Here is a 21,963-nt window from a genome sequence, read left to right on the forward strand (position 1 = left end):
CGCGAACTTCAGCTGCGCAGCCAATAGTCATGCAGCGTTTCTCTTCTATCCATATATGGAAGAGAGAGTCCATGGAGACTTTTTTTGAGATTTTTTTTTGAATGTGTGCACCAAGCCTTATTATTAGAAATTAAAGATCAATTAAAGGTTACACATATGAAAAGGTTAAATTAAAATATTCCGGGTTTTTTTTTAAGATCACCATGAGTTATATAATAGCATTCTTGCATTTTTTAAAACAAATAAAAAAAAAAAAAATATAAATAATTTAATGAATAACATTATCAACAATATATATATATATATATTTTATTTTTTTTTACTTTTAAGGAACAAGAATCATTACAACCATAAGTATTAAATTCTTTAAATATTAAATATTGAAATATTAAATTCCCATCTCTAATGCAAACAAAACCAAGGAACTTTAAAATATGTTTGGATGGATATACCTTGATGTAATATAATGATATACATATGTAATGCAATGTAATGCAATGATACATACACGAAATATAATATATATTTAACTTGTCCAATAAATTTTGTAGACTTTTTTTTTTTGTATATTTCTTTAAGATTTTATATACTAATAACATGCCACAGTATATATTTTTAATATATAATTTCCCTATAATAAGTCTCAGTTAGCTTAATGCAGTACACATAGCAAGGGCTTTTAAATAATATAATAAATAAAAAGAAAACAGAACACAAAAAGATTTTTTTTTTTAAATTAAATTAAACATAATATACACTTTTTATAATAAAATTCCTTACCGTTTACATAGAATACAGAAAGATTAGAAAGCTAGTTATATATTTTTTAAAAGAATAGAATTAGAATGGAGAGTGCTAGAGTTAGAGAGTCAAATAAAGATGGAAGAGATGTGTTTTAAGCCAATTCTTGAAGATGGCTAAGTACTCAGCTGCAATGAGCAAACATAACTACGTAGGTCAGTGACTAGCATGTCGTAGACAGTTTCTAGCTGATAGCAAGTGACTAGCATGTCATAGCATGATTAGCGATTGACTTAGCATGTCATAGCAGTTTCTAGCATGACATTAAGCAAGTGAATAGCATGTCACTAGCATGATTAGCAAATGTTACTAGCATGTTGCTAGCATGTTCTAGCAGATTAGCATAAGTGCTAGCATGTCACTAGCATGTTTTCTAACATGATTAGCAAGTGACTAGCATGTCGCTAGCATGTTTTCAGCATGATTAGCGGAGTGATAGCATGTCCGCTAGCATGTTTTTAGCATGATGAGCAAGTGACTAGCATGTTTTTAGCATGATTAGCGAGTGACTAGAATGCGTCGCTAGCAGGTTCTAGCATGATTAGCATGTGACTAGCATGTTTTTTTAGCAGTGATATTAGAGTGACTAGGCATGTCGCTAGCATGTTTTCTAGCCGGATTAACACAAGTGACCTAGCATGTTTTAGCATGAATTAGCGGAGGACTAGCATGTCGCTCGCCTGTTTTTAGCAGATGTTAGCGATGACTAACATTGTCACTAGCAAGTTTTTTTTTGTAGCATGAATTAGCAAGTGGACTAGCATGGGTCGATAGCATGTTTCTAGCAGATTAGAAGTGACTAGCATGTCACTAGCATGATTAGCGATTGAGACTAGATGTCACTAGAATGGTTCTAGACATGGAATCGCAAGTGACTAGCATGTCACGTTTAGCATGATTAGCAAGGTACTAGCATGTCGCTTAGCATGTTTCTCAGCATGATTAGCGAGTGGCTCGCATGTTACTAGCATGTTTTTAGCATGATTAGCAAATTACTAGCATCGTTGTTACCATGATTAACAAGAGACTAGCATGGGAATTATTGGTTTATGTTGTTTTTTAGCCTTATTAGAGTTGCTAGCATGTAGCTAGCATAAGCAGCAAGTGACTAGCATGCTGTTAACATGACTAGCATGTCTCTAGCATGACTAGCATGTTTCTAGCATGTTTTTAGCATGATTAACAAAGTGACTAGCATTTTGTTAGCATGATCCAGCACAACAAGTGACTAGTATTTTTTTAGCATGATTAGCAAGTGGCGTGGACTAGACGTTCTAGCATGACTAGCAAACGCAATCGGTCTAACTGTGCACGTGGATCTAGCAGGTTTCCTATGTTAATACAGGCTACAAACTAGTTGATGCAGTTAGATAAACCAGCTCTAAGACCCAGCGTTCGACAAGTGGCCAAAACTACTTTAAAACACTTGTTAAAAGCATGTTAACAAGCAATCTGTTTCTAACCGGATTATCGAAGTTCAGTTACTAACATGTGGTTACACAGATTATGTGTCTATCTGTATAATGCTCGCTAAAACCAGTTGAGGTCCAGTAAAAAGAAACACAGCTAAAACCAGCTAAGGACCAGCTAGGTAAGACCAGAGGCCAGAGTGACAGTGGCCAAAACCAATTTAAACCATGTTAGAAGTATGTTTCTAGTCTTTGATAAGCAAGTTTAACTAGCACCTGTTGTTCACATTTTTTCTATTCAATCTCCAGCATAAAACAGTTAGTTGATTCAGTAAAGCGAAATCCAGCTTCAAACCTCCACCTAAAGGCCAGCGTGACAGTGGCCAAAACCACTTTTTAAAACCATGTTTTTTTTTAAAAAAAAAAAGCATGTTTTCTAGTCTGACTAGTGAGATCTAAACTAGCATGTTGTTCTCTCAGTATTCTATACAAAACCAGCTAAAAACAGTGATTTCAGTAAACAGAGAAACAGATAAAGAACGTTGTAGGCCCAGGCGTGACAATGGCCAGAAAAACACTTTTAAACCCATGGCTTAGAAGTCTGCTTTCTAGTCTGAATAAGCAAGTTACTAGCATGGTGTAGACTCTTTTTCGATTCTAATCCAGCTAACAAACCAGTTGAGTCAGTAAAATAAAACCAGCCTTCTAAAAACCAGATCTAAGACCACCTAGCTAAAGGCCAGCGAATGACAGTGCGCCAACAACACAACTTTTTTCTGTACCCATGTTAGAAGCATGTTTCTAGTTCTGATTACGATGAGTAAGCTAGCTGTTGTTTTCAGTTTTTTTTCTATACTAAACAGCTTACTAATCCCTAGTTGATTTCAGCAGTAAACAGGAAAACCAATGCTAAAGGACCAGGTACTCAAGCACAGCATGACAGTGGCCAACAAAACACTTTAAAACCATGTTTAAAGCATGGTCTAGTTGAGTAGTGAGTAACTAGATGTTTTTAGCATGTTTTCTATTGCTAATCCGGCCAAAACCAGCTTAAACAAGGGGATTCAAGTAAAAAACCAGCTAAAACCCAAGCTAAGACCAGCATGACAGTGGCCAAAACCACGTAAAAAACCAGCTGGAGAGACTAGCCAAAGCAAATTGATCAGCTTAGGCTGGTTTTAGCTGTCATTCTCAATAGAGATTTTTAAGGTTTGCTATGGTAGTAGACAACTTAAAATGGCATATATAAGTCTTATTTTGTAAAAGTTTGCACCTACTCTCACTGACCAAGTCTATGGGATTAAGCGGTTTTGTTTTGGTAGTCTGGTTTACGGAAAAACAATACGCCCGGGATGCAGTTTAGAAAAGATATATAGCAACCCTACCTGCAAAGAACAGATCTCAGATTAAAAATGACTGTAAAACGATTTTAATGCTACAGTCAAAAAGTTCTGTATTTAATAAGAATTTTTGTGCAGGATATTTTCAGTCACTTACTTCACGAAATGCTGAAGCGATACTACCTGCAAATTATTCTCAAGAAAAAAACAAGTTAGGTAATTGACAAGAAAAAGAACGACTTACAAATACAGCTAATAAACTTTTTTTTTTTTTCAATAAAAAGAACAGTAGCAAAATGAATTAACTGTTTTTTTTTTTTTTGTTTTTTTTTTTTTTTTGGGGTGGGGGGTTGGGGAGGGGTTGGGGTGGGGTTGGGAAGGGTGGTTGGGAAGAACAATACAGAAGAACTGCTGCTTGGAGAAAATCCAAAACCTGGAAAAGAAAGACATATTAAGGAACTATAATGATAATAATATTGAAAAAAAAAAAACGACAAAGCATCATTTAGGCATTTTGCACACTAACCAGTCGTTCAGCTGCAGTGAAAAACGCAGGTCGTGCTCTGAATAGAAGGTCTGCAAAACAAAACCAAACACACAATTAAAGATAGCCTATGTGTGTGAAATAAGATCAATATTAACATTTAATATTAATAATAATAAACTTAATATGCAAAGGCATCCATAAATGTTTTTTAATACAGTCAGATTTTCAATATAAATTAATTATATTCCAAACCTAAAGCTACTGTAAGTGATTTGGCCAAAGAGGTTCCTCAGGGATGTTAAAGACATAAGTAGCAAAATATAATACATTGTCAATATAATATACTGACTGACAAACAATATGACAAAATCTAAGTGATTGACAGGCAGAAAGCTTTTTTTTCTGATTGGTTGTTCAACAAATTATCATTAACCTGGTTTTAAAGGTCTAGGGCATTATCAGAACTTGCATACTTCTCTAGTAGGGTGAAAGGAAGTAGATAAAAAGTACTTGGATGGCCTACCACTTCTATTGAGATTCTTTAGTTTAGTCTATCCCATGAGCCCACAGTAGCGAAATGTGAATTGCATTGTAACTGATGCTGTAGCTCACATGACAGTGATAACATGACAAATGTAGTACATCTGCATACATAACACACCTATTAGACTATTTTAATGATTGCAAAATTACTATCTACTCCGAGAGTACACAACTTCGAATGCAGACGATGGCTAAAACATAAACCAGGGTTTCTACAGACATGAACCAGTTAAATTTGAGACTTTTTAAGACCTTTTTAATACCACCTTATATGAAATTTAAGACCTAAACCTGTAATGTAAATACACATTTTTATTACATTCATATGTAATATTTAATGTGTTTAAAATTAAAAAGAAAACAAAATATCATTGCTGTAATAAATGATATTTATTACTACAATACACAGTAAACTTTTAATGTCAGCAGACAATATTCCATACAAAATATCCCTGCAAAATAACTGCATTACTGAGATTTTTGGTGGAGTAAACAATTTATTCTGAAGCAATATTTTCATCAGTGTTCTGTTCTATCAGCTTTTACATACTTAAATCTTTTTTTTTTTTATTTACCTGTACAAAGGCCTATGTTTAACCTTTTTAGATGTATGCATCATCTTTCATGTCAAATTATTACAATTTATCAATAAATTCAATGTACACTATAGGGCTGCTACAAGACAGATTAAATAATTTACACTGCAAATAAAAATAATTACAACTGCAATAAATAATGTTATTAGATTAATGTTTTAAATGCATTTATGAATATACAAATAAGAAAGGTTGAGGGGAAAATGCATACTTTCCAACATACTTCTAAACTAAACTAGCAGTAAGTGCAGGCGGTAAGTCACTTAATGAGTGAGTCACTGAATCATTCATTCAACTGATTGAGTATGCTATCATGCTGGTATCTTAAGGACTTTTGTGGACAGCTGACTCCTAAAGTTTTTGATATTCTTCATATTCTGTGTGGTGGTCAAATAGAAATTAATCTTTTCTAATAAGTTTATATTGATTTTTACCATTTCTGGGCATTTTACCTTTATAAAGCCATTTTTTCCATGACTGTGCATTATCTTTTGAGTCAAAATCTTACATTTAATCAGCGAATTAGAATAATAAGACATTTGGGCTGTTATTAAGCAAATGAAATCAGTATCAACAAAATTCCTCTTTAAAATCCAGACATAAGCTGCACCTGAAGTGGCATTTAGAAGTATTTACATACTGTTTAATGCAAAACATGTATGCATTTAACCTGCAGTTACAAATGCATAAATAATCTGATATATTAAACATAAAACGTTGAATACTGATATTTGAAACAATAATAAAAAAAATGAAAAGATACTTTAAATGTAAAATTAAAACCGCCAGCAGGTGGCAGAAAGTCACTGTTAATAAGTGAGTCATTGCGATTGAACCGAATCATTTAAAAGGGTGATTCATTCAGGAACAAAATGGCAACGCTGTAATGTTTCTCAAAGACGCAAAACAGCGCTGTGGATTTGTTTGGAATTATTTTTGTTGGCGAAATAGAGCATAAACAGGCAATATGATGTCTAAAACGTAAGTCTCTTAATAAAACCTCTAGTTTATTGAACTGTTGTAAAAAAAAAAAAATCAATATTACATTTGTACTGTATATGGTAATCATGCAGTGAAAGAGTGCAGTGTAAATGCGCAAGCGCACTAGACTTAACGAATATTGAGCTAAATAGCTCACTTGTCCTGGTATTACTTAACTATATCATGTTATGAATAAACTAAACAATTTTAATTTTTACCTCAGTGTGTTTCTTCTGAGTTTATGTGTGCCGTCACGCTCATTTGTTCTGAAGTCTCTCACGAAGAGACAAACACACACACAGAGTGAGCCTCAGCGCGAACTTGTATTCTGTATTCTGCTAATTTACTGCAATTCTCTTATGACGTAGCAATTTACCGCGGGGAAGAAAAAATCTTCGGTCTGTCCAATGATTGTAAACCGTCATTAGGTCCATCAGACTTAATATATTAGCGGTAATGTGACCAAAAATATTTAAGACCTATCGAATACGAATTTAAGACATTTTAAGACTTTTTAAGGCCTTATATTAGGAAAACGTTATTTAAGACATTTTAAGACTTTTTAAGGACCAGCGGACACCCTGATAAACTGGTTCTATCTTTCAGGAGGGAAAACTGTTTATCTATAACTTACAGCAACTTAAAAGGAATGGTTCCCCCACCAAATGAATACCATTTCATCATTGTCTCATTTACTTTATGTAAAAAATTACAAGCAAGGAAAATCATTGAGGCCTACAACATTCCCCAATGAATTTTACAAAACTCCACATGCTAGTCACAGGTTCTGAAGTGCTATAGTGCATCAATGACTCAGTAGTCTCTCATTAATATTGCTGTCACCTGTTCATGTTTTATCCATAAAAAAAAATAATAATACTTACCGGATATTGTGCAGTGGGGAGTCTGTAGTGCTCGCAATGCTGTAATCAGAAAAGAAAAAGAAAATGTCAGACTTAACTTGTTAAAATCTGTTGACCCCATAAGCTACAACTTCTCTGATTTACAAGATGTCACATTTTCTTAATCCTGCATAGTGCACCTTTAAATGTACAACAACCAAAATGAGGGGAAGTCGTGGCCTAGTGGTTAGAGAGTTTGACTAAGGTTGTGGGTTCGAGTTTCGGGCCGCCAGTACCACGACTGAGGTGCCCTTGAGCAAGGCACTGAACCCCCAACTGGTCCCCGGGTGCCACAGCATAAATGGCAGGTGTGTGTTCACGGTGTGTGTGTGTGTGTGTGTGTGTGTGTGTGTGTGTGTGTGTGTGTGTGTGTGTGTGTGTGTGTGTGCACTTTGGATGGGTTAAATGCAGAGCACGAATTCTGAGTATGGGTCAACATACTTGGCTGTATGTCATGTCACTTTTTTTTTTTCACCAAAAAATGCAAACAAACCTCAAGAATTGCTCAGGAGATAAAGCTCAATGATCAATCTAAAGAAAAAGAAAGAACAAAAAATTAAATTAATGCTTGACAGCACACAACAGGGACAGTTGATAACAACAAAACACAGGTCTACGACTTTCAATATACCTCTTATGACTTAAACCAGAAAAAAAAATCTAATTTTATTCTTAATATAAACACTGAATATGCTATCTATGTCCAAATATATGTTTATGGTAAATTTTTAAATACACTTACAATCAAAGATAGTAATAGGCATATGAAAAATATATCAGGACACAGGGCACAGGACACATTAGATCAGAGATATAACATTTGGATGTCAACCACATCTACACAAAACAGAGGAAACCGGAGCAATAATTACCAACATTAAGGCAACTACAACAAATTACATGCTGGAGGCTAAAAAGATAGTATTATTTATTTTTCCAAAAAAGTATTTTATGCTCACCAAAGCTGATAAATTCAGTAAAAACAGTATTATTGTCTTTAATTATTATAGCTTAAATTAACTTTTTATTTTTATTATATTTTCACATTTAATTTATTGTAGTGATGGCAAACTGAATTATCATTGTTTACTCCATCTGTCTGTGTCATATTATCATCAATGTTAAAAACAGTTGTGCTGCCTCATATTTTTGTGGAAACTGTGAATTATAACTATTAAGTTTGGGTTCAGTATTTTTTTTAAATACTTTTACTAAGCAGACTTGAACTAATCAAAAATGACAGCATTTAAAAAATGTTACATAAGATTTTGGACTTTAAAACTTTTTTTTTACTTTAACTTTGTATTCAAAGAATACTGAAAAAAATGCATCAGTTTATTACAAAACTTTAATTTAATTATCACAATTTTTTCACACAATATTAAGCAGCACAACCTTTTTCAACCCTGGTAATAAAAGTTTATTCTTAATTATATTATATAATTAATTTGATTTATAATTTATGTATAAATTATGCAAAAAATGCATCAAATGAATGCAGCCTTGGTCAACGACAAACAAAATAAAACTTCAGCTTGCTCTTCCTCTGCATTCTGTGCACATGAACAGATCGTTTTTAAGCTTTAAACACCGTCTCTCCTCCCTGACGCATTCATTACTCAAAATAAATGAATGGATAAATAAACTCTTAGCACAAATCGTCCACGATTCAAACTTAAAGTTCTCACTTCAACCTGCTGACTTACAACCATTAAACATTATCATTATAAAGTACTCTAATTAAATTCCGATCATAAATTATAAAAAAGTACATAAAAAGTGTAGCTGACACCGCATCTAAACTGTAACTCAACAACATTTTCTGTGGCCAAAAAAAAACAAAAAAAAAAACAGATTTCGCGCTCATTTAAGATCAAAGCGGGAAGCCGCCCGCACCCCGTGACCGAGACGAAACGGATAAGTCCCGTTAATATCCCACGTTACCTCACACGGACTTCGTGTGTGAATCTGACCCGATTCGCCATCACTAGCGTGTCAGACGCGGCGGTCTCTGTGTAGTTTGAACTCTATTTTTACCTCGTGGATCAGTGGAAAAACACTATATAGACGTTTATGGAACAGCAGAAAATACGTGCATTAATAACGCCCAACACGCAGCATTAATCAGGTCTCACGGATTTCTAATGCCTCACAGTCACTTCAAACGAAAGTATCTTAAACATGCGGTTAATATTATTTAATACTGTCCTAAAAGCACATTCAAGCAGGAAACCAGCGGCCAAAAAAAAAAAAAAAGATTTCGCGCTCATTTACACTCAAAGGGGGAACCGCCCGCAACCGCGAGCGAGACGAAAGTTAAGTCTGTTCATATCTTTGTGGATATGAGCCAATTCGCCATCACTATCGTGTCAGACACGGCGGTCTGTGTGTAGTTTCAGAGCTCTGTCTATTTTTACCTCATGGATCACTGAAAAACCACTATATAGACGTTTATGGAACAGCAGAAAATCCATGCATTAATCACGCCCAACACGCAGCATTAATCAGGCCTCGCAGATTTCTAATGCAGTCACCTCAAACAAAAGTATTTCTTAAACAGGCGGTTAATATTAGGAAATACTGTTCTAATACTGTCCTAAAAGCACATTCAAGCAGGAAAAGATACCACCGATCTCCAGCGGCCTAACGTCAATGACTAACCTCTGCTAAAATACCTTAAAAAATGCAGTCTTGTTCATGCAATATTGCGCTAACATTCAGAATTAGCTAAAGTATTCACAGATTTCAAGCAACAATAGTATACACCACTTGGGCAACATATTTTATTTCTTAAAATTCGTTATTAAAGGCAGACGTTAGAAAAGTAAGCCACCGCTACTTACCTCAGGAGAATTCTGGAACATCTGCCGTTGGTCTCGCTCTATCACAGCACAACACAACCAATCAAAACAGCACACTAAATCCACCCACCCAACAAACAGTCATGCAGCGTTAGTCTTATATCCATATATGGGAGAGAGAGCCCATGGAGACAGTGGATTTTTTTTTTTTTTTGAATGTGTGCATCAAGCCTTATTATTACAAATTATAGATCAATTAAAGGTTCCACAGATGAAAAGGTTAAATTAAAATATTTCTGGTTTTTTTTTAAGATCACAATGAGTCATATAATAGCATTCTTTAAAAATGAGTACTTTAAAATCAATACTTTCAAATTTTTATAGCCATTAAAATATAGAGAAAGAGACATTTTGCAATGAATTTCATGATTAACTTTGTCTTTAATATATATATTTTATTTTTTACTTTTAAGGAACAAGACTCATTACAACCAGAAATATTAAATTCTTTAAATATTAAATTCCCACCTCTAATGCAGACAAAAACAAGGAACTTTAAAATATGTTTGGATGGATATACCTTGATGTAATATAATACTATACATATGTAATGCAATGTAATGCAATGATACATACATAAAATATAATATATATAATATATATACACACATAACTAAGAAGGACAATTTTGTAGACTTTTTATTTTGTAGATTTCTTTAAGATTTTATATACTAATAACATCCCAGAGTATATATTTTTAACATATAATTTCCCTTGTCCAATAAATGAACCCCATCATGTTCTCATCATAATCAGTAAACAAATTTCATTCATATACATTTACATTTACATTTAGTCATTAAGCAGATGCTTTTATCCAAAGCAACTTACAAATGAGGACAATAGAAGAAATCAGAATCAACAAAAGAGCAATGATATATAAGTGCTATAATAAGTCTCAGTTAGCTTAACGCAGTACACATAGCAAGGACTTTTTAAATAATATAATAAATAAAAAGAAAACAGATAGAATACAAAAAGATTAGAAAGCTAGTTAGATTTTTTTTTTATATAAGAATAGAATTAGAATAGTGAGTGCTAAAGTTAGAGGGTCAAATAAAGATGAAAGAGATGTGTTTTAAGCTGATTCTTGAAGATGGCTAAGGACTCAGCTGCAGGATTGAGTTGGGCAGGTCATTCCACCAGGAGGGAACGTTTAATTTAAAATTCCGTAAAAGTGACTTTGTGCTTCTTTGGGATGGCACAATCAAGCGACGTTCACTTGCAGAATGCAATCTTCTTGAGGGCACATAAGTCTGAAGTAATGAAATTAAGTAAAGGGGTGCAGAGCCAGTGGTGGTTTTGTAGGCAAACATCAATGCCTTGAATTGTATGCTAGCAGATATATGTATAGCTACAGCTATGTACAGGTCCATAACGCTGCTGATAAACTTTTTTGTCTTGTTTAGCTTCCATCCTTCTCCCCACTGCTACACACGCTTGTTAGGGTTGTACCCAGGATTGTTGCTATGGCGGTTGCCAGGGTACCCAGGGTGGTTCCTAGGGTGTTGCTATGTGGTTGCTAGGGTACTCGGGGTGGTTGCTAAGGTGTTACTAGGATACTTTGGGTGGTTTCTAGGGGGTTGCTATGTGGTTGCTAATGTAACTGAGGTGGTTGCTATGTGGTAGCAAGGTTACTCGGGGTGGTTGCAGGGGTGGTTGTTAGGGTACCAAGGATGGTTGCTAGGGTGTCGCTAGGTGGTTGCTAGGGTACTTGAGGTGGTTGCTAGGGTACATGGGATGGTTGCTAGGGTTGTTACTAGGGTCCCAGGATGGTTACTAGGGTGTTGCTATGTGGTTGCTAGGTTACTTGGGGTGGTTGCTAGGGCAGTTGCTAGGCTCCCCAGGATGGTTGCTGGGGCCGTTGCTAGGGTACCGAGGGTGGTTGCTAGGGTAATCGGGTTAGTTGCTAGGGTGTTGCTATGCGGTTGCTAGGGTATTTGGGGTGGTTGCTAGGGTGTTGCTATGTGGTTGCTAGGGTACCCAGGTTGGTTGCTAAGGTGTTGCTATACGATTGCTAGGGTAATTTGGGTGGTTGCTAGGGTACCCAGGATGGTTGCTAGGGTATTCGGGGTGGTTGCTAGGGTGTTGCCATATGGTTGCTAGGGTAATTTGGGTGGGTGCTAGGGCGGTTGCTAGGGTACCCAGGGTGGTTGCTAGGGCCGTTGCTAGGGTCCCAGGATGGTTGCTAGGGTGTTGCTATGTGGTTGCTAGGGTAATTTGAGTGGTTGTTAGGGTGGTTGCTAGGGTGCAGAGGATGGTTGCTAGGGCTTTTGCTAGGTTACCCAGCGTGGTTGCTAGGATAATCAGGGTGGTTGCTAGGGTGTTGCTATGTGGTTGCTAGGTTACTTGGGGTAGTTGCTAAGATGGTTGCTAGGGTCCCCAGTATGGTTGCTAGGGTATCCAGGGCCGTTGCTAGGGTAATCGGGGTGGTTGCTAGGGTGTTGCTATATGGTTGCTAGGGTAGCCGGGGTAGTTGCTAGGGTCCCCAGTATTGTTGCTAGGGTAATCGGGGCGGTTGCTAGGGTGTTGCTATTTGGTTGCTAGGTTACTTGAGGTGGTTGATAAGGCAGTTGTTAGGGTCCCCAGGATGGTTGCTATGGCCGTTGCTAGGGTACCCAGTGTGGTTGCTAGGGTAATCAGGGTGGTTGCTAGGGTGTTGCTATATGGTTGCTAGGGTAATCAGGGTGGTTGCTATGGTGGTTGCTAGGGTAATCGGGATGGTTGCTGGGGTGTTGCTCTGTGGTTGCTATGGTACTTGGGGTGGTTGCTAGGGTGTTGCTATGAGGTTGCTAGGGTACTTAGTGTGGTTGCTAGGGTACCTGAGGTGTTTGCTATGCAGCTGCTAGTTGTCATAGATCGTTACTGTGTTTTGTAGAGTTCTTAGCCTGATTTAACACTTAGCTAATCACTATTAGCATGTAGCTTTTCACTGCTAGCATGACTAGCATGTTGGAATTCCTGTTTACTAGCATGGGTCAAAAGAACCAACTCCCATGTCTATATGATTTTATGTTGCAAAGATATAAGACTTACTAAATGGTTGCTAAGGTACTGTGTTTGGTTGCTAGGGAGTGTCTTGAGAGCTGCCAATGATGATACTCCAAAGGCTGCTTTACAATATAAACCAACCCCCATGTCTGTACGATTTTCTGATGCAGAGATATAGATCTTGCAAAATGGTTGCTAGGGTACTCTGTTTGGTTGCTAGGGTGTGGCCTGGCAGCTGCCAATGATGATACTTCAAAGGCTGCTTGCCTGTATGAATGACATAAACCAACCCCTATACCTTTATGACATTCAGATTTGAAGATATTCCTCTATGCTTTGGGTTGCTAAGGTGCTCTAAATGGTTGCTAGGGCGTGGCTATGAAGTCTTGAAGGTGATTCGTGATTGGCAGTTTGCTGCCCCGAGTCAAACGAGCCAACCCTCATGTTTGTATGACACTTCTATCCAAATATATTAATTTGATATTTTTCAATGGAAGTCTATGGAGGTTGTTACTAAGATGCTCTATATGGTTGCTAGGGCGTGGTTTGATAGCTTCAAAATTATCCTGAGAGACTGATTGGTTGCCTGATTAAAATGAGCCCACCCCCATGTCTCTATGACATTGTGATGCAGAGTTATGTTCAATACAAAATCGCTATGTAAATTACCATAGTAGGAAAAACACATTGTTTCATGGGCGATCCCTCACCATAGTATGTCTATGGGGCAACTTTGGGGGGCTCTTGCGCCCCAGGGGTACAACTTATACCCCACTGCGGAATATGTTCTCGCACAGCGTGATAGCCTCTCCAAATGTGGTGATTCACATGTTTCTGTGAAATTCTCTCTCTGAGCTACGATCCGTCAAAGTTGGCCGCAATGCATTGTCTATGCGATTTTTCGCCCGATATTTCGCCCGTTGTACGAACATCGTACACCCGATCGCTTAAAAAAGTCATAGCACACCATTCCCGAATAGGCCGCACGATTTGACACCTCTTTTGCGGGTCTGTGACAAAAGCTGCGGGACAAGTTACGCGCCAAAGTTTTGGCGGAAGAAGAATAATAAGAATAAGAATAATAAGTATGGTGCATAGTAAGTATGTGGCATAGTAATAAGTATGTGAGATGCTTTGCCTTCGGCAAGCACCACTAAGCACCACTAACTAGAATGTACATTTCCTGAAGAAAATGTGAGTGGTGCTTGCAGTGGCAAAACTCGGCCCTGTAGCCACCCATGATGTCTGTGTGAAGTTGTGGAGCCGAGATATAAGTAGTTTATATTGCTTTATGGTTGCTAAGGTACTTAAAATGGTTGCTATGGTGTGTCTGTATAGTATATGAGGTGATATTTAAAGACTATTTACCAACCCCAATCCAAAAAGCAAGAACCAGTGTTTCTATATTGTTGTTTTGCTGAGATACAGCTTTTAAATGTTGTTAAACAGTTGCTAGGGTGCTTAAAGTGGTTACTAGGGCGTGGCTATAAAGTAGTTATGTCACTACATATGGACTGCTTGATAGACCGAGTCAAAAGAGCCCAATCCCAAGCCTCTATGTCTTTCTGATCCAAAGATATGATGTCAGATAATTTTTCCAATGTTAAGTCTATGGGATATTTTCACACATTTTTTTCGCCCCGCTGTACGAATATCGTACATCCGATTGCTTAGAAAAGTCATAGCACACCTCACACCTCTCCTCAATAAGCCGCACGATTTGACACCTCATTCATGGGTCTACGACAAACAATGCAGGAGGAGTAGCGCGCCAAAAGTTTTTCAGGGCGAATAGTAATAGTAACACTAGAATGTACATTTCCTGAAGAAAATGTAAGTGGTGCTTGCAGTGGCAAAACTCGGCCCTGTAGCCACCCATGATGTCTGTGTGAAGTTGTGGAGCCGAGATATAAGTAGTTTATATTGCTATATGGTTGCTAGGGTGCTGAACATGGTTGCTATGGTGTGGCTGTATAGTATATGAGGTGATATTTAAAGACTGTTTGCCAATCTGAATCCAAAAAGCAAGAACCAGTGTTTCTATATTGCTGTTTTGCTGAGATACAGCTTTTAAATGTTGTTAAACAGTTGCTAGGGTGCTTAAAGTGGTTACTAGGGCGTGGCTATAAAGTAGTTATGTCACTACTCATTGACTGCTTGATAGGCCGAGTCAAAAGAGCCCACTCCCAAGCCTCTATGTCTTTCTGATGCAAAGATATGATGTCAGATAATTTTTCCAATTTTAAGTCTATGGGACATTTTCACACATTTTTTCTCCCGCTGTACGAATATCGTACATCCGAATACTTACAAAAGTCATAGCACACTTCTCCTCAATAAGCCGCACGATTTGACACCTCATTCATGGGTCTACGACAAACAGTGCAGGAGGAGTAGCGCACCAAAAGTTTTTCAGGGCGAATAGTAATAGTAACACTAGAATGTACATTTCCTGAAGAAAATGTGAGTGGTGCTTGCAGTGGCAAAACTCGGCCCTCAGTTGCTTAGGTCTTTTCGTAGAGTTCATAGCCTGATTTATCTCTTAGCTAATCACTATTAGCATGTAGCTATTCACTGCTAGCATGACTAGCATGTTGGAATTCCAGTTTGCTAGCATGAGTCAAAAGAGCCAACCGCCATGTCTTTACGATGTTCTGATTCAGAGATATAGGTCTTGCAAAACGGTTGCTAGGGTACTCTGTTTGGTTGCTAGGGAGTGGCCTGACAGCTCCCAATGACGATACTCCAAAGGCTGCTTGACAGTATAAGCCAAACTCCCATGTCTGTACATTGTTCTGATGCAGAGATATAGATCTTGCAAAATGGTTGCTAGGGTACTCTGTTTGGTTGCTAGGGAGTTGCCTTGCAGCTCCCAATGATGATACTCCAAAGGATGCTTGACAATATAAGCCAACCCCCATGTCTCTACGATGTTTTGATGCAGAGAGATAGGCCTTGCAAAACGGTTGCTAGGGTACTCTGTTTGGTTGCTAGGGAGTGGCTTGGCAGCTGGGAATGATGATTGGCTGCTTTCCAGTATGAATGATATAAACCAACCCCCATGCCTTTATGATATTCAGATTTGAAGATATCCCTCTATGCTTTGGGTTGCTAGGGTGCTCTAAATGGTTGCTAGGGCGTGGCTATGAAGTCTTGAAGGTGATTCGTGATTGGTCCTTTGCTGCCCCGAATCAAACGAGCCCAACCTCATGTTTCTATGACACTTCTATCCAAAGATATTAATTTGATCTTTTTCAATGGAAGTCTATGGAGCTTGTTACTAAGGGGCCGTAAATGGTTGCTAGGGCGTGGCTTGACTGCTTCACAAGGATCCTGACAGACTGATTGGTTGCCTGAGTAAAATGAGCCCACCCCCCATGTCTCTATGACATTGTGATCCAGAGTTATGTTCAATGCAAAAACTCCTAGGTAAAGTACCATAGTAGGAAAAACGCGCTGTTTCATGGGCGATCCCTCACCATAGTATGTCTATGGGGCAACTTTGGGGGGCTCTTGCGCCCCAGGGGTACAACTTATACCCCACTGCGGGGTATGTTCTCGCACAGCCTGATAGCCTCTCCAAATGTGGTGATTCACAAGTTTCTGCGAAATTCTCTCTCGGAGCTACGATCCGTCAAAGTTGGCCGCAATGCATTGTCTATGCGATTTTTCGGGCGATATTTCGCCCGGTGTACGAACATCGTACGCCCGATCGCTTATAAAAGTCATAGCACACCATTCCCGAACAGGCCGCACGATTTGACGCCTCTTTTGTGGGTCTGTGACAAAAACTCCGGGACTAGTTACGCGCCGAAGTTTGTACGGAAGAAGTAAGAAGAATAAAAAGAAGAATAATAATAAGTATGGAGCATAGTAATAGTGATGCTTTGCCTTCGGCAAGCACCACTAACTAGAATGTACATTTCCTGAAGAAAATGTGAGTGGTGCTTGCAGTGGCAAAACTCGGCCCTGTAGCCACCCATGATGTCTGTGTGAAGTTGTGGAGCCGAGATATAGTAGTTTATATTGCTATATGGTTGCTAAGGTACAGAAAATGGTTGCTATGGTGTGGCTGTATAGTATATGAGGAGATATTGAAAGACTATTTGCCAACCTGAATCCAAAAAGCAAGATCCAGTGTTTCTGTATTGTTGTTTTGCTGAGATACAGCTTTTAAATGTTGTTAAACAGTTGCTAGGGTGCTTATAGTGGTTACTACGGCGTGGCTATAAAGTAGTTATGTCAGTACTTATGGACTGCTTGATAGGCCGAGTCAAAAGAGCCCACTCCCAAGCCTCTATGTCTTTCTGATGCAAAGATATGATGTCAGATAATTTTTCCAATGTTAAGTCTATGGCATATTTTGACACATTTTTTTCGCCCGCTGTATGAATATCGTACATCCAATTGCTTAGAAAAGTCATAGCACACCTCTCCTCAATAAGCTGCACGATTTGACACCTCATTCATGGGTCTACGACAAACGGTGCGGAAGGAGTAGCACGCCAAAAGTTTTTCAGGGCCAGGACGAATAGTAATAGTAACACTAGAATGTACATTTCCTGAAGAAAATGTGAGCATCACTTGTATTATCTCACGCCAAAAGCTTAGGTGCGCGGTGTGACTAGCATGTTGCTAGCTAGGGTGTTTAGTTGTAGCTATTGTTGCTAGGTTGCTAGCATGTTGGTTGCTAGGGTACCTAGCTAGGTTGCTTGCTAGGTTATGTGGTTGACTAGGTTCTGGTGTTTGCTGGGTTCTTGCAAAAAGTGGTTGCTATGTTGCTAGGTTTGGTTGCTAGCTGGGTTGCTAGGTTACTAGGCATGTTTGCTAAGGTTTGCTATAAGGGGTGGTGCTAGGGTGTTGGGGATGCTAGACTAGGATGTTGCTAAAACTGGTGGTGCTAGGCAGTTGCTAGGAGTAGCTAGGTTGCTAGGTGGTTGCTAGATGTTCTATGCTTGCTAGGGTGTTGCTAATGGCAAATAGGCGTGGTTGCTAGGGTATGTTGCTAGGCAGGTAGGGTTGCTAGTAGTGCTAGGGTGCTTGGGATGAGGTTGGTAGGTCTTGCTAGGTAGTTGCTAGGGTGTTTTGGGTGGTTGCTAGGGAGTGGTTGATAGGCAGATTGCTAGGTAGTAGTAGGTTGCTAAGGTGTTGCTAGGGTGGTTGCTAGGTGTTTCAGGTAGGGATAGTTGCTAGGTGGTTGCTAGGCAGTTTGCTAAAGTACTTGGGTGGTTGCTAGGTGTTTGCTAGGTGGTTGCTAGATAGTGTTGTTGCTAGGGTTGGTTGGTTGCTAGGGTGCTAGGTTTGGTGCTAGGGTGGTTGCTATGGTTGCTAGGTATCTGATGGCTGCTAGGCAGATAGGGTAACTGGGTGGTGCTAGGCGTGGCGTTGTATAGTGTTAGATAGATGTGCTAGGGGTTTGCTAGGTAGATGGTTGCTAGGGGGTTGCTAGGTGGTTGCTAGGCTAGGTTGCTAGGTGGTTGCTAGGCAGTGCTAGTGGTTGCTAGGGTGGCGGTTGCTAAGGTGTGCTAGGTGGTTGCTAGGGGTTGTTGCTGGTAACCTGGGTGGTTGCTAGGCAGTGCTAAGGTACTTTGGCTAGTGGTTGCTAAGGTGTTGCTAGGCGGTTGCTAGGGTGTTCTGGGTGGTTGCTAGGTGTTCTGCTATGGTAACTTGCCAATGCTAGGGCGGTTGCTAGGCAGTTGCTAAGGTACTTTAGGTGGTTGCTAATGTGTTGCTAGGCGGTTGCTAGGGTACTCTGGGTGGTTGCTAGGCGGTTGCTATGGTAACCGGGGTAGTTGCTATGCTGTTACTAGGTGGTTGGTAGTAGTCACAGATGGTCACTATGAAGTTTATATAGAGTTAATAGCATGTTGTTAGCCAATTTGAGCACTTAGCTAATCACTATTAGCATGTAGCTATTCACTGCTAGCATGACTAGCAAGTTGGAATTCCATTTTGCTAGCATGAGTCAAAAAAAAGCCAACCGCCATGTCTGTACGATATTCTGATGCAGAGATATAGATCTTGATTTACGGTTGCTAGGGTACTCTGTTTGGTTGCTAGGGAGTGGCTTGGCATCTGTCAATGATGATACTCAAAGGCTGCTTGCCATAGTAAAAAGAGCCAACCCCCATGTCTGTACGATTTTCGGTTGTAAAGAGATATAGGTACTTACTAAATGGTTGCTAGGGTACTCTGTTTGGTTGCTAGGGAGTGGCCTGACAGCTGCCAGTGATGATTCTCCAAAGGCTGCTTGCCAATATAAACCAACCCCCATGTCTGTACGATGTTCTGATGCAGAGATATAGATCTTGCAAAAAGGTTGCTAGGGTACTCTGTTTGGTTGCTAGGGAGTGGCCTGGTAGCTGCCAATGATGATAATCCAAAGGCTGCTTGCCAATGTAACCCAACCTCCATGTCTGTACGATGTTCTGATGCAGAGATATAGGTCTTGCAACACGGTTGCTAGGGTACTCTGTTTGGTTGCTAGGGAGTGGCCTGGCAGCTGCCAATGTAGATACTCCAAAGGCTGCTTGCCAGTATGAATGATATAAAAACCAACCCTTATGGCTTTATGACATTCAGATTTGAAGATATCCCTCTATGCTTTGGGTTGCTAGGGTGCTCTAAATGGGTGCTAGGGCGTGGCTATGAAGTCTTGAAGGTGATTCGTGATTGGTCGTTTGCTGCCCCCGAGTCAAACGAGCCCACCCTCATGTTTCTATGACACTTCTATCCAAAGATATTAATTTGATCTTTTTCAATGGAAGTCTATGGAGCTTGTTACTAAGGGGCCCTAAATGGTTGCTAGGGCGTGGCTTGACTGCTTCACAATGATCCTGACAGACTGATTGGTTGCCTGAGTAAAATGAGCCCACCCCCATGCCTCTATGACACTCTGATGCAGAGTTATGTTCAATGCAAAACTCCTAAGTAAATTACCATAGTAGGAAAAAAAAAAGCTGTTTCATGGGCGATCCCTCACCATAGTATGTCTATGGGGCAACTTTGGGGGGCTCTTGCGCCCCAGGGGTACAACTTATACCCCACTGCGGGGTATGTTCTCGCACAGCCTGATAGCCTCTCCAAATGTGGTGATTCACATGTTTCTGCGAAATTCTCTCTCAGAGCTACGATCCGTCAAAGTTGGCCGCAATGCATTGTCTATGCGATTTTTCGGGCGATATTTCGCCCGGTGTGCGAACATCGTACGCCCGATCTCTTATAAAAGTCATAGCACACCATTCCCGAATAGGCCGCACGATTTGACACCTCTTTTGCGGGTCTGTGACAAAAACTGCGGGACTAGTTACGCGCCGAAATTTGTACGGAAGAAGTAAGAAGAAGAATAATAAGTATGTGAGATAATACAAGTGATGCTTTGCCTTCGGCAAGCACCACTAACTAGAATGTACATTTCCTGAAGAAAATGTGAGTGGTGCTTGCTTGGCAAAACTCGGCCCTCAGTTGCTTAGGTCTTTTTATAGAGTTCATAGCCTGATTTATCTCTTAGCTAATAACTATTAGCATGTAGCTATTCACTGCTAGCATGACTAGCATGTTGGAATTTCAGTTTGCTAGCATGAGTCAAAAGAGCCAACCGCCATGTCTTTACGATGTTCTGATTCAGAGATATAGGTCTTGCAAAACGGTTGCTAGGGTTCTGTGTTTGGTTGCTAGGGAGTGGCCTGGCAACTCCCAATGACGATACTCCAAAGGCTGCTTGACAGTATAAGCGAAACCCCATGTCTGTACATTGTTCTGATGCAGAGATATAGGTCTTGCAAAATGGTTGCTAGGGTTACTCTGTTTGGTTGCTAGGGAGTGGCCTGGCAGCTCCCAATGATGATACTCCAAAGGATGCTTGACAATATAAGCCAACCCCCATGTCTCTACGATGTATTGATGCAGAGAGATAGGTCTTGCAAAACGGTTGCTAGGGTACTCTGTTTGGTTGCTAGGGAGTGGCTTGGCAGCTGGGAATGATACTCCAAAAGGCTGCTTGCCAGTATGAATGATATAAACCAACCCCCATGCCTTTATGATATTCAGATTTGAAGATATCCCTCTATGCTTTGGGTTGCTAGGGTGCTCTAAATGGTTGCTAGGGCGTGGCTATGAAGTCTTGAAGGTGATTTGTGATTGGTCGTTTGCTGCCCCGAGTCAAACGAGCCCACCATCATGTTTCTATGACACTTCTATCCAAAGATATTAATTTGATCTTTTTCAATGGAAGTCTATGGAGCTTGTTACTAAGGGGACCTAAATGGTTGCTAGGGCGTGGCTTGACTGCTTCACAATGATCCTGACAGACTGATTGGTTGGCTGAGTAAAATGAGCCCACCCCCATGTCTCTATGACATTGTGATCCAGAGTTATGTTCAATGCAAAACTCCTAGGTAAAGTACCATAGTAGGAAAAACGCGCTGTTTCATGGGCAATCCCTCACCATAATATGTCTATGTGGCAACTTTGGGGGGCTCTTGCGCCCCAGGGGTACAACTTATACCCCACTGCGGGGTATGTTCTCACACAGCCTGATAGCCTCTCCAAATGTGGTGATTCACATGTTTCTGCCAAATTCTCTCTCCGAGCTACGATCCGTCAAAGTTGGCCGCAATGCATTGTCTATGCGATTTTTCGGGCGATATTTCGCCCGGTATGCGAACATCGTACGCCCGATCGCTTATAAAAGTCATAGCACACCATTCCCGAATAGGCCGCACGATTTGACGCCTGTTTCGTTGGTCTGTGACAAAAGCTGCGGGACTAGTTACGCGCCGAAATTTGTACGGAAGAAAAAGAAGAAGAAGAAGAAGAATAATAATAAGTATGGTGCATAGTAATAGTGATGCTTTGCCTTCGGCAAGCACCACTAACTAGAATGTACATTTCCTGAAGAAAATGTGAGTGGTGCTTGCAGTGGCAAAACTCGGCCCTGTAGTAGCCACCCATGATGTCTGTGTGATGTTGTGGAGCCGAGATATAAGTAGTTATATTGCTATATGGTTGCTAGGGTGCTATAAATGGTTGCTATGGTGTGGCTGTATAGTTG

The 21,963-nt window shown here is 39.6% G+C and overlaps 1 long non-coding RNA gene across 1 annotated transcript in view; it reads right to left on the minus strand.

The window, feature by feature from the left end:
• LOC122144001 overlaps positions 1-9,949 on the minus strand; it is a 75,508-nt gene extending 65,559 nt beyond the window's left edge. The window contains exons 1-2 of the long non-coding RNA XR_006159479.1: positions 9,903-9,949; positions 7,553-7,590 (exon numbers count right to left, since the gene is read on the minus strand). This is a non-coding gene — a long non-coding RNA (uncharacterized LOC122144001). The remainder of the gene's footprint in view (positions 1-7,552; positions 7,591-9,902) is intronic.
• Positions 9,950-21,963: the final 12,014 nt, after the last annotated feature.

The sequence above is a fragment of the Cyprinus carpio genome, unplaced genomic scaffold (assembly GCF_018340385.1).
Source record: "Cyprinus carpio isolate SPL01 unplaced genomic scaffold, ASM1834038v1 S000006554, whole genome shotgun sequence".
Lineage (NCBI taxonomy): Eukaryota > Metazoa > Chordata > Actinopteri > Cypriniformes > Cyprinidae > Cyprinus > Cyprinus carpio.